General features: G+C 30.2%; 1 pseudogene; it reads right to left on the bottom strand.

The window, feature by feature from the left end:
- Positions 1-264: 264 nt before the first annotated feature.
- On the bottom strand, positions 265-3,568 carry LOC149556116 (coniferyl alcohol acyltransferase-like; annotated as a pseudogene).
- Between the last annotated feature and the right edge of the window lie 8,168 nt (positions 3,569-11,736).

Below are 11,736 nucleotides of genomic sequence, written 5' to 3'. Positions count from 1 at the left end.
ACTCAGCATAGAATCTAAGCTGGCTTAGGTAGTGGGTGCGTCATACAGTAGGGTTTGATGAGATAAGATTAAAAAAACCTCATCAGTACTCTATGATGTTGGCATTTCCCATTAGCTAGTCTGAGACTCAAGCCACTATATTGGTTTCCTTAAAAGTAGTACAAAACAAGACTTTCGAACACATTGCTTTGCCATCTATACTATTCCACTGTGGAGAAAAGATGAAAGGTTATGTACCAAATATTCCTCCTTCAATTGTTTATCCTACCAGAAGTTCATTTGGTTGGCCCTAACGAACAAAAAGTCAGGATCAGTTTCAATGGCATCCAACTGCTTCTCGGCAATGTGCATGTAAACAACCATGTTCCCATCTCCCATGGGGCTCGCCTGCAACGTCACATAACCTGATGTTCCAACCCATGGAAAATACACACTTGAAAATGTTGGCCTCCCACAACCCAAATCAAATTGATACAATGGAATCCTCACTCCAGATGACACCACAACAGCAGACCCCTTCTCCGCATTAACTATTGCTAACATCACTGCTGGTCTCTTCTCCTCCACCCTATCAATGAAGAACTTGAAATACTCATTGTTTGCACAACCACTTATAACGCTCCTCGTTATTCCTGCAATCTTGTTCAATGGCTCCTCTAATATCTGCTCTGCCTAGCACTCCTTGAAAGGAATTGCTATCCCATTAAGAAAGTAGGATTGAGGGAGATTCAAATGTGAACGTCCGTCTATTGGGATCCCAATTCTGGTCTTCTCAGAGCAACTCAAGCTTGCGCGTGAGAAAAGAGTTTCCAAATGTAAGAAGAGACTGCCTCCATCTTTGTTATGGGTTTTCCAACACGGGGTTTTTCTTCTGTTTGGTTTGCTAGAGCCTGCAATCTGTGAAGTGTGAGAGAATCCAAGTGATGGATGCGCCCAATTTGGGGTGGAGGAGGGTTTGTGTGTTGATTGAGAGCAGAAAAAGGAAGTGCCATGTAATGGCGATCAATGGAAGCGCCGTTGAGAGGGTTGCGAGGATTGAGGAGTGAGCGCTCAAAGCATGGTGTAGTCGTTGAAAATGACACAACTTGTGCAGATTCAGTCCATCCGTGAAAGAAAATGCTGCTGCTTATTCCATCTACTATTCTGTGAACAAAGCAATACCCCACTACGATTCCTCCACACTTCATCCTCGTCACCCAAAAGGAAATCATACACATGAATTAGGTTAATATGCAAACCAATAATAATAGGAATTAAGTTTTTCAGCAAGCATATTTCTACAATCAATCGTAAACTATTTAATGGATTTGATTCTGTTTTTATATTATTCATCCATAGTAGATGAAAGAGTTGGATCGGTTAATGCAAATATATCTAACATAATCAAATTCAACAAATAACTTGTAGTTGGATTTATTTTCATTATTTTATTGGAGAAAAGATCTAGTACTTGAGTGCCTAATTTCTACTTCCTATAGGCGTATGGCTTGGATGAATTTCAACACCAGAATCTCTAAAATAGGGATTGTCAAAAAAGTTATGAACCTCCAAATCCTTGAAGAAAAAGAGGGGAAAATCCAATTGGAAGAACTCATCAAACCAGCACTAGTGGCCATTACTGACAATGCGAGGGAGGTGGGTATGAACTTGCTCAACAATGCAAAAAGCAACATGATTGACAACTTCCGATCTATAAAATAGCTCTTTCATGAGTTGGAGGAAGTAAAAGAAAGGCTGGGGTAGATGGAAAGCCAAGTGAAGAAGAATGAGCAAAGGAACTGGACTAACCTAGGGGATCGAATTAAGATGGTTGAAGACAGGATGAAAAATATGAAGAACTTCAACCATAGCATGGTCAACCAGATGCTCAGTATTCTTAAAATTCTCAATGATAACATTGTCAATCTTAGTGGCAAGCTGAAAGCCAGTGGGCTTGTTTCGGAGAAGGATGGAAATGACGATGATGAAGATAGGATGGAAGAGGGCACCATAATGGACATAACTCAAAGCCATGCAGATCAGAGCTAGGATAAGGACCAGGTACTCATGGCGGAGGATTTTTAGAGAGTCAACAATGTGGTAGAGACCATCCGAGACCTTTAGAGGAAGGTGGGGGAGCATGCGAAGAATATATAAGTATAAGTACTACCTTTGGTTGTTGTTGTCTTGTAGGTTATTTTCTTTTTGGCTTTTTGTCTATCTTTTGTCCCGGCCTTTTTGTTGGTCATTGTTTTGTTGTTGTGCTTTTTTTGTTAACTTGCTGCCCTTTATTATGTAAGAACTATTGGGTTTCAAGATCCTTGTAAGACCTATTTTTCTTAATCAAAAACAATCTTTTTGCCAAAGTCAAAAATACAATCAAGTCCAATGGTCATGGAAAATGGAGGCTTGTCATTGTATAACCGATGCGACATCACATACATGATTGTTTATAAGAACTAAAGAGTACCTTTCATTCAATTTTAGGTAGTCATCACCAATAACTAGTAATAATATTTCTACAATTCACGAGATCAATTGTAAACTTTTCATAGATTTGATTTTGTTTTCTATTATTGATCGATAATAGATAAAAGAGTTTGATCTGTTAATGCAAATACATTTAACATAATCAAATTCAAAAAAAAACTTATAATAATTTTTTTTTTTGTGCATGAGCTTATAGGCAGAGACAGGATCTAGTAATTGAACATCTTGCCCTTCTAAAAATTCTTCCTGAAACCCTTAAGTCACTTCCAATTCTCTACACCTTTCTCAAAATTCTTTTTGAAACCCATAAATCACATCCAATTTTCTATACCCTTCTTAAAATTATATTTCAAGCCCTTAAATCACATCCAATTTTCTATAGTGGAGCTTCTTATAACTAAGGTTCATGACCCTAATAACATGCTTTTTGTGAAGCCAAAAAAAAAGTGAGACCAATGGTGATGCGAAATGAAGGCAGCTGATGTGACATCAGATAATTGATGGTTTAGAACTAAAAGATGCATTCCATTCAATTTTTATTTTAGATAGTCATCATCATCACTAACTAGGGATACAAAGTTATAAAAAATATTAGCCATTAGATCAACAATAGCTATCAAAAACACACTCACATACTAATACATTTTCACCCATAACCAACCTGTACAGCCATAACAGGAACATAGTGAGGTGATTCTCCTTGGAGAGGCCGCCTCGTAGGTGTCAATTTGGCAGCAGTAAAACTAGGCTGAGAAAAATCAAGATCCTTAATGGCAGCGTCCGATTCAGCTTCAAAGAATGGCACTCCTTGATTGCTGCTCTCTATCTCGGGCTCAACATTATGGACTATTATAAACCTTCCCGCCACTGGATAAAACAATACCAATGTCCGAGAGAGTGCCTTCTTAATAGAGTTTGACAAATCTTGGAATGTCTTATCTTGCACTACTTTGTGAACAAAGAAGTGGCCAGAACTAATGGCAGGAACAGGGAGATCTATGTTGGATCCTCTGAGGGTGCAATCTTTTGTGGGTACAGGCGATTGTATAGAGGTTCGAGCAATCTCAACCCTAAAATGCTTGAACATCTCTTCCTCCATGCTAATTATTGAAAACCACACTTCTATAATATCAATATCAATAATTGAATTTAGAGGCTTGGGAGAAGGCAGAATAAAGGGGGAGGGATAAATTCTTAGATGTTGGTGGTATAAGTGATGATATGATAACTGAATATATAGCAGTCTGGAGGCCAAGACGTAAAAAGTTTCATGTCCACTCAGAGATAGTGCTTGGTCTCGCATTGCACCAATCATGGTGCGATCTGTTCGGAAAGGGGTGAATGTGGACAGAGAAAGTGGTGCTGGGTCGAAGCCAAAAAACACACTTAATCTCAATTTTTAAATTCTTTTTTCTATAATTTAAGTATATATTATAATATTAAATTCGAATATATATTATAATAAACACTTAGTCTTATTATTGCACCATACATTGTACAACGCATAGCTTTAATTCTATATATATATACTTTGAAAAACAGAAGATTATAGTAATTATAAAAAATGGATTGAAGCCAACTATGAAATTTACAATAAGTGAACGCTACAAATCATTTCTGCAGAGCATATTAATTTATTCGTAGAAAAGTGTTGACCAAGTCTCCGTAATATCAAAATCTCTCTTTTGAAGAGTTAAATAAGGAATAACATATAGGAAGTAGCTTAAATTTGAAGCTTGATGAACTGTACAAAACACCAAAAACCTTTTTGTCAACCGGTCATTTTAAATATTACATGTAATTGTCTTTCTATTTTTAAAGATTTATATCAATATTTGTAGTTAGTAATACTTTGTTAGTATAGTACAATTGTAATCAATTTTTTTCGGTAAATGGTAGTTAAAATCTATAATCTAAATTAATTATTTTCATATACTACAACACATGGTAAATAATCATGTCAATTCAAAAAATAAAATTACAATGTACATAATATTAGATCTTAATTGACTAGATGACTGTGGATATATAAGCTTATTGAAATAAAAAATTATTTGTAATTTTTTTAAAATTTATTTTTTGTCATTCATATATAATGTTTATTTCATCTATTTGAAACTATTTTAAATTAAAACTTTACAATATGATTATATCAAATTATATTTTTATATTAATTTTTTTTTAAACATTTAAAACTTTAATAATGATTACAAATTTTAAATAATATAATAGTATATCATAAATGTTTATTGAACATTATCAATCGATCAAAAATAGAAATATCTCATTTTGTTACCAAAAAAAAATGCTTTTTTTTGTGACCAACTAAATACAAATATTCTTATTTATGAAAAAAATAACACCAACCTTTAGAAATACATCCAAAAACTGAAATAAATTTTATATTTTAAATAAAACCTCTAAATAACACTCGAGTGAAATTATTGATAGATATGAAAAACAAATACTTATTGCAATACTTTTCTTAACTTTCAATTTAAATGTTTACACTACTACTACAACATCATTATATATATTTAATCACAAAAAGACACATTTCACATAAAGGGATTAATTGAAATGAAAAGGGAAATAAAATTTCTAATGAGTAATAATTGTATAGCCAATTCGAATTTCTAAATATTAAATTGTGAATATATATGTGTGCCTTTCAAACTAAGTATTAAATACAACTAATAATTTATAGATATTTGGTCTAAATATATTCTAATGATATTATATAACAATATAATATGAAAATTGTTGTAATTTGAATATTGATATGTTGTTGAGAGAGAGAACATTGGCATTGATTGATATCATTCAACTCATGACAATGTCAATATTAATAGGATGGAGGAGAGTACATGTGCCCATAGGGACATGACTCTACATGGCCAATGGCCACATAGGGTCATGTCTCTATGTGGATATGTATCAACTGTCGGTGGTATAAGAAAAGGCCTGAAACAATCCTAAATTTTGCCCGATACAAACTAAGATTGCTAAATTCACATATTAATATTAATATAAGATGAGTTAAGAAATTTTAGAATATATTATATTTTGTGCATGCATGCGTGCATACATATGAATGTATGTATGTATGTGTGTGTGTATATATATACATATACATATACATATACATGTGTGTGTGTGTGTGTATACAGAGAGAATCATATATATATATATATATATATATATATATATATATATATACATGTATATATATATATATATACATGTATATATATATATATATATACATGTATATATATATATATATACATGTATATATATATATATACATGTATATATATATATATATATTCATGTATATATATATACATGTATATATACATCTATATGTATATATATGTATATATGTATACATATATACATATATATATATATAGATGTATACATATATACATATATATATATAGATGTATATATACATGTATATATATACATGTATATATACATATATATACATGTACATATATATGTATAAATATAGACATATATATGTATATATATATATAGATATGTATATATGTATATGTATATGTGTATATATGTATATATACATATATGTATATATATATGTATATATATACATATATACATATATATATACATATGTATATATATATATATGTATATGTATATGTATATGTATATATATACATATATATATGTCTATACACACACACACACACACACACACACACACACATATATATATGTGTGTGTGTGTGTGTGTGTGTGTGTGTGTGTGTGTGTATACAGAGAGAATCATATACAAAACACAAATGTTTTAACACTTACACCTTTTGAAATTCTTTATGTTTATCCAATAAAAAAATGGTATCTAGTTAAATGATACTAAAATCTAAGAAAACAAAGAGTTTGTCATATTGGTTACTTGAATGAGCATAGTATCTCACTTATGTTCTAGCATGTCGATTTTGAAAAGATATTTTTTGATAGATTATTCAGTCCTCTAATATTTCAAGAAATAATTTTCATAAAAAATTAAAATTTAGATATTACTGATACCTTTGTTGATTAAAAAGTTTCCTCCCTAACCAAAGGCACTTATTTTGTTTGTATTATTTATTGGGAAATTTTTTCTTGAATATATGGTTTCCATAAGTTGGCATCCTAAAAACCTTGATGATACCTTATGTCTTCATGATGGTCTCACAATATTTTTCTCTCTAACACTATATCTATTTTATTTTGATTTATTTTGATTTTCTATTTACTTTAGTTCATTCATCATTAGCATTTAGATGTAGTTTTCATGGAGGTTGACGCCTATCCTCACATTGAATATTCACGACTCTTGCTATCCTGAGAAGTAGAAATAGTATTAATTTTTAATTTTTAGTTTATGCAGGAGATGAAAAGAGAATCATTATTCCTAGATTCTAGTTCTCTTTTTTCAAAGTGTATACCATATATTTTTACCTTCTTCACAAGATGTAAATTAACAATATGATCAACCTTTGACAAGTCTTCTTCTTCTTATTTTTCTTCAGATGATTTATTTTTATGACATTGGGTAACAAAATCATGAGCCAAAGCCAGAGATATAGAGGGTTGTACAAATAAGCGCTGAAAATACAAATGACAAATTTTAATCCAAAACCACTTTTATACAAAATCTTGATAAGAGGCTGAAGACCTCGAAGTATTCTGAAATGTTGATTACTAATAACCTAAAATATCATTGGATTTGATATGCCATCTTTAAGCTCTTCCTTGATTTTGCCTACATTTGAGAAAATAGAGATGTAAGACAATAAAATATGTTAGATAAAAGTTTTTGAGATGCAAGTCCCTAAGAATCATTGTACTTAGTAAAGACTACTTTACATTAAGCTTTCCAAAGATCCAATATATATTCTTTTTAATGAACTCCTTCAACTATAACATTGTTTTTAATACTAATTCCAAGCTTCTTTCTAGTTATAATTGTGACCAAAAATAGAAGATAGTGAAAAAAGGAATTCCAAAACTTCTTAAAAAATTAGCATCTTGAAAAAATGTGTCCCATGTCTTCATGTTTATATTATAAAGGACAATTGATGGGCTGATCCATGATACATTTCAACTTGCCATCAATTGGCAACTTCTAATGTAGTATTTTCCATTTCATTAATTGTGCTTCAACGTTGATCTTTGACTTCCAAATGCAAGCCAAAAGTTTTATCCCAAATTCATCACTAAATTTGCATTTCCATTTACTATTTAAATGAGTTTTTATAGGTATATTAAGAAGCAACTACAATTATATCTTTTTTAAAGGGAAAAATAAGAAAGGCTATGTGGAGAGCCATAACAAATCTTTGAAGGAGTTGCACTGAATTGGGATATAAAGCTTCATAGATAACTCCAATGGTGCCAAAAACTCAACAAAGATAAGGAAATATTTATACTTTTTGTTCAAATCAAATTTGGATCTTATATAATGTCCCATGAAAGCCAAGTAAGAGTGTTGAAATTGCATAGATTGACCACCTTATTGATGCCTTTTTTTAACAACAAATATGATAATTTAAGAAAGCTAAGGGACAAAGGATGACCATGATACAAAATGTGTTCAGTGATGACCTTAAGAAACCCCTCACAAAAAGAAATGCCTAAAATTCTGGTGAATCCAACATTTTGTGGGTAAGAAAATTTTAATGTTGAGGGTGATTTTTTTTTCCATATAGGGCAATAAAATATTATATGTTGGCAATTTTTTTCTTCTAGAAAAAGTCATTTTAGATGTGTTGAATTAATGGTTTTTCTTGTTGATAGATAAATAAATGATGGCTACTTTTTCCCTTACCAAAAATAAATTAATAATGTCAGAGACAAATTAATTTGTTTTAAGGAAAATGAATAATAGTGGTATTGGATAATATTTAGTGGTAATCTAAAAAATTGTTTAATCTGAAAGAAAATTTGCAGATGTATTAGCTAGTGACTATATTAACTACTAAGTAGTCACTTCAAGTTTCAACTTGTGTACTGTCTTAGGTCTATTACTAACAATGTCGTAACATCATTACATTAGTGCCACTATTACTAATTTGGCTACTTTCACTTTCATATTTTTAATACAGTAGTTTTATCAACCATTGATTAATTAGAGATCAATGATAGAAGATGTATTTCAGGGCCACTCACTTGAAAAGACTTGGAGTTGCATGAAATTCTCCATAATGGAGACACGTGGAAAGTTTTGCATGGAAACTATTAAAAGGAATGTACTCAATGTAGTGAAGATCACATCAAGATTAAAATAATAAATGTGGTACTAACAATTATAATTATTACATTCCATTTATAGCCACCTTGACAGACACTTTTGACTGTCTGACATTAATGTGAGTACATTTTGCACACTTCAAAATTAATAGGAATACAAAAAAAAAAAGATATGAAAGATCATGAATGCCAACCAATTTAATGCAACTTCCATTAAATAGCCTCTCCAGTTCCTCTTTCATTATCATTTCTCAAATTCTTGAATTTGAATTTGGTTTGTAGAGTTTCTTGAATCCTAGTCATGGATACACCAATTTGCCTGAAATGCACTACAATGGATCTAGAAAAGCCCTTTTTGGGAATGATTCCTAATGATGTCCTTGCCATGGTTTGCAAGCAATATTCCCAAGGTCCTTTTATCTGCCATGCTTTGTTCATGGTTCTCAGCCATGAATTCTTAAGCAACAATAAGAGGTACCATGTGTCCACATCTATTACCTCCCACTTCCCCGCATCTCTTCTTGACTTTGGAGTTAGTCAAGTAAACATTTTGATGCTTATGTGTAATGTTTTTAAGGAAACTTTTTTAGAAGATGGTGTCAAAATTCTTGTATTGCTCGAGTAGGTACTGGGGTTGGGCATTGGCATCCCTTTTGCAGATATAGCAAACAAGTGCTAGGAGCAAGCCATAGGGAGTGTTGTACAAAAGCATCCCTTCCTGCTCGGCATGACTGAATAAAAATTAACTTGCCATTGGATGTGGGCATGGCTCGAAAGGGATTTTCTATGAAAGTGGTTGTTATTGGATGATGTTAGCAAGACTGACTTCACATGGTTGGACAAGTTCAATGACATCATCTTCTCCAATAGATTCCTTGTGGAGGGACTTGAAGACCTTTCTGATTGATGGCTTCGAGCCCTCAGTCCCTCAGCCTGTTAATGCTTCTAGCCTCCCTGTTCCCTAGTTCCTTATTCCTTGTTTCCTAAATCTTTTTTCTTTAGCCCTTGCCCTTTGGAAAAAAAAATGTTTTTAAGATATCTATTTTTTCTTTAGATTGGGCCTTGCCCTTTAATGTAAATTATGAAATAGTAAAACCAAGCTAATTTAATAAGCTATTTTGAATATCTATGCTATGAATCTATATTATGTACATTGTACACTCTAAATTATTATCAATGAAAACAATAGTTTTTGACTTCTCAAATCATTGTTCCTACTAGTCTACAACTTTGTTTTTGGCATCTCAATGCACTTTTGAAATGTTAGTCTATGACTTTGTTATTAAAAATTAATTGTTAATAGTTATAAAGTTAGAAAAAAAAAAAGGGTTTAAACAATCCCTTTATGGTTTCATATTTGATTAATGATTTATAGTAAAAAATTATTCAAATAAAAATTATTGAATGAAAATTAATAAATTTGTAATATGTTTATGTATGTCCTTTAAAATCAAAACCTATAAAATTCAATAATATATGAATGCAGGGGCCAGGGCCATGCAAATTAATAGTTATTAGTTATAATAGCTTTAACTATTATTAATTTATTTAGAAATATTAAATAAATTTAAAATTAGTTTCTTAAAGTTAAACTTATGATACATGTAACATCATGAATCATGAATCCTAATCAATGATCATGTAATTTAAATTGTATAGATAATATTCAAATTTGATTTGAAAATAAAAAGTTAAAATTATAACTTATATATAAATGTTCATATAAAATATTGAATATCAATTTATTTTTTCATTTCTTCCTATTTTGAAATATAAATTTATTTAAATATCATGATCTTCATAATATTTTTAACTTTTTATAATATTTTGAATTAAATAAAAAATGCCATGGTTATTTAAATTTAAATTAAGTTATCACTTAGCATTACCAAGTTGAAGCAATTTAGCAAATATTGATTATAATCTAAATCAATTTTAATTAAGTAAAAATGCTACAATTATTAAATCAAGTTATCATTATCAAGAAAATAATGATCAATGAATGATAACTGATTATAATTTACAAATTATAACTTTATATTTTTTAAAATTTGATGTTTCATTAATTTTACATGTTTAATTTTATTCATCTAAATCATAGTTTCTGGAAACGGTCAAGAACTCCAAATAATTGGAATGTTTGCAAATTGCAACTGGTTATTGCACTTCATGATTTAAGTTTTAATTTGCATTGTGCAACAATAAGATAGGGGAGATGAACTAGTAGTCATGAGGGCTAACTTCATCAACGTGTAGTCAATAGATTGTGATGGGATATTGTAAGACCATTGTTTTTTTTTTCAGAAATGTAAAATGGACATTGAACTACCTATAGGCTACAACTAAGGCTTGAAGTTGTGACTCATCACACAACTCATTACAATAGTGCACCTAGCGAGATATGTCAAAAAATGGCTTTTTAAACATTTGACAAAAGATTAATCTAAAAATATATAATAATTAAATTTAAAATTATTATTTGTTGTTAATAGAATATTGTATAACAATATGAAATGTAACATATATGTTACTTAAATGGACCAAATTGTTATTATTAATAACAAATATTTGTTATATATAACTTTTATTTAACAAAATGACAAATACTTCAACAACAAAAAATTATTTGTTGTTATAAAAATAATACATTATTATATAAAATATATAACCAACACAAAGGTTTAAGGGACCATTAATTGAACACTAAATGTTTTTGACAATCTCACACATTTTATAATAAAATAGCATTTACAAAACATTTATCAGTATTCACCTTCTATATTTGTGAGACATATTATTGGTATGGTTTAGTGTATGCATATACATTGCTACCCCAATAGTTGTACACATAAGAGTAGTATTTGTACACTATTACTATGATATCAATGTTTATTTAATTGAGCATATTATGTTTTGAGTGATGCACATGTATGAAATAGCTATGATATTTTAATTTATATTTGAGACAAAAAGTTATTTATTTTTTCTATATCATTTATA

This window comes from Cupressus sempervirens, chromosome 5 (assembly GCF_028749045.1).
Source record: "Cupressus sempervirens isolate cs-2001-9-10 chromosome 5, ASM2874904v1, whole genome shotgun sequence".
Lineage (NCBI taxonomy): Eukaryota > Viridiplantae > Streptophyta > Pinopsida > Cupressales > Cupressaceae > Cupressus > Cupressus sempervirens.
This window is presented reverse-complemented; position numbering and strand designations above follow the sequence as displayed.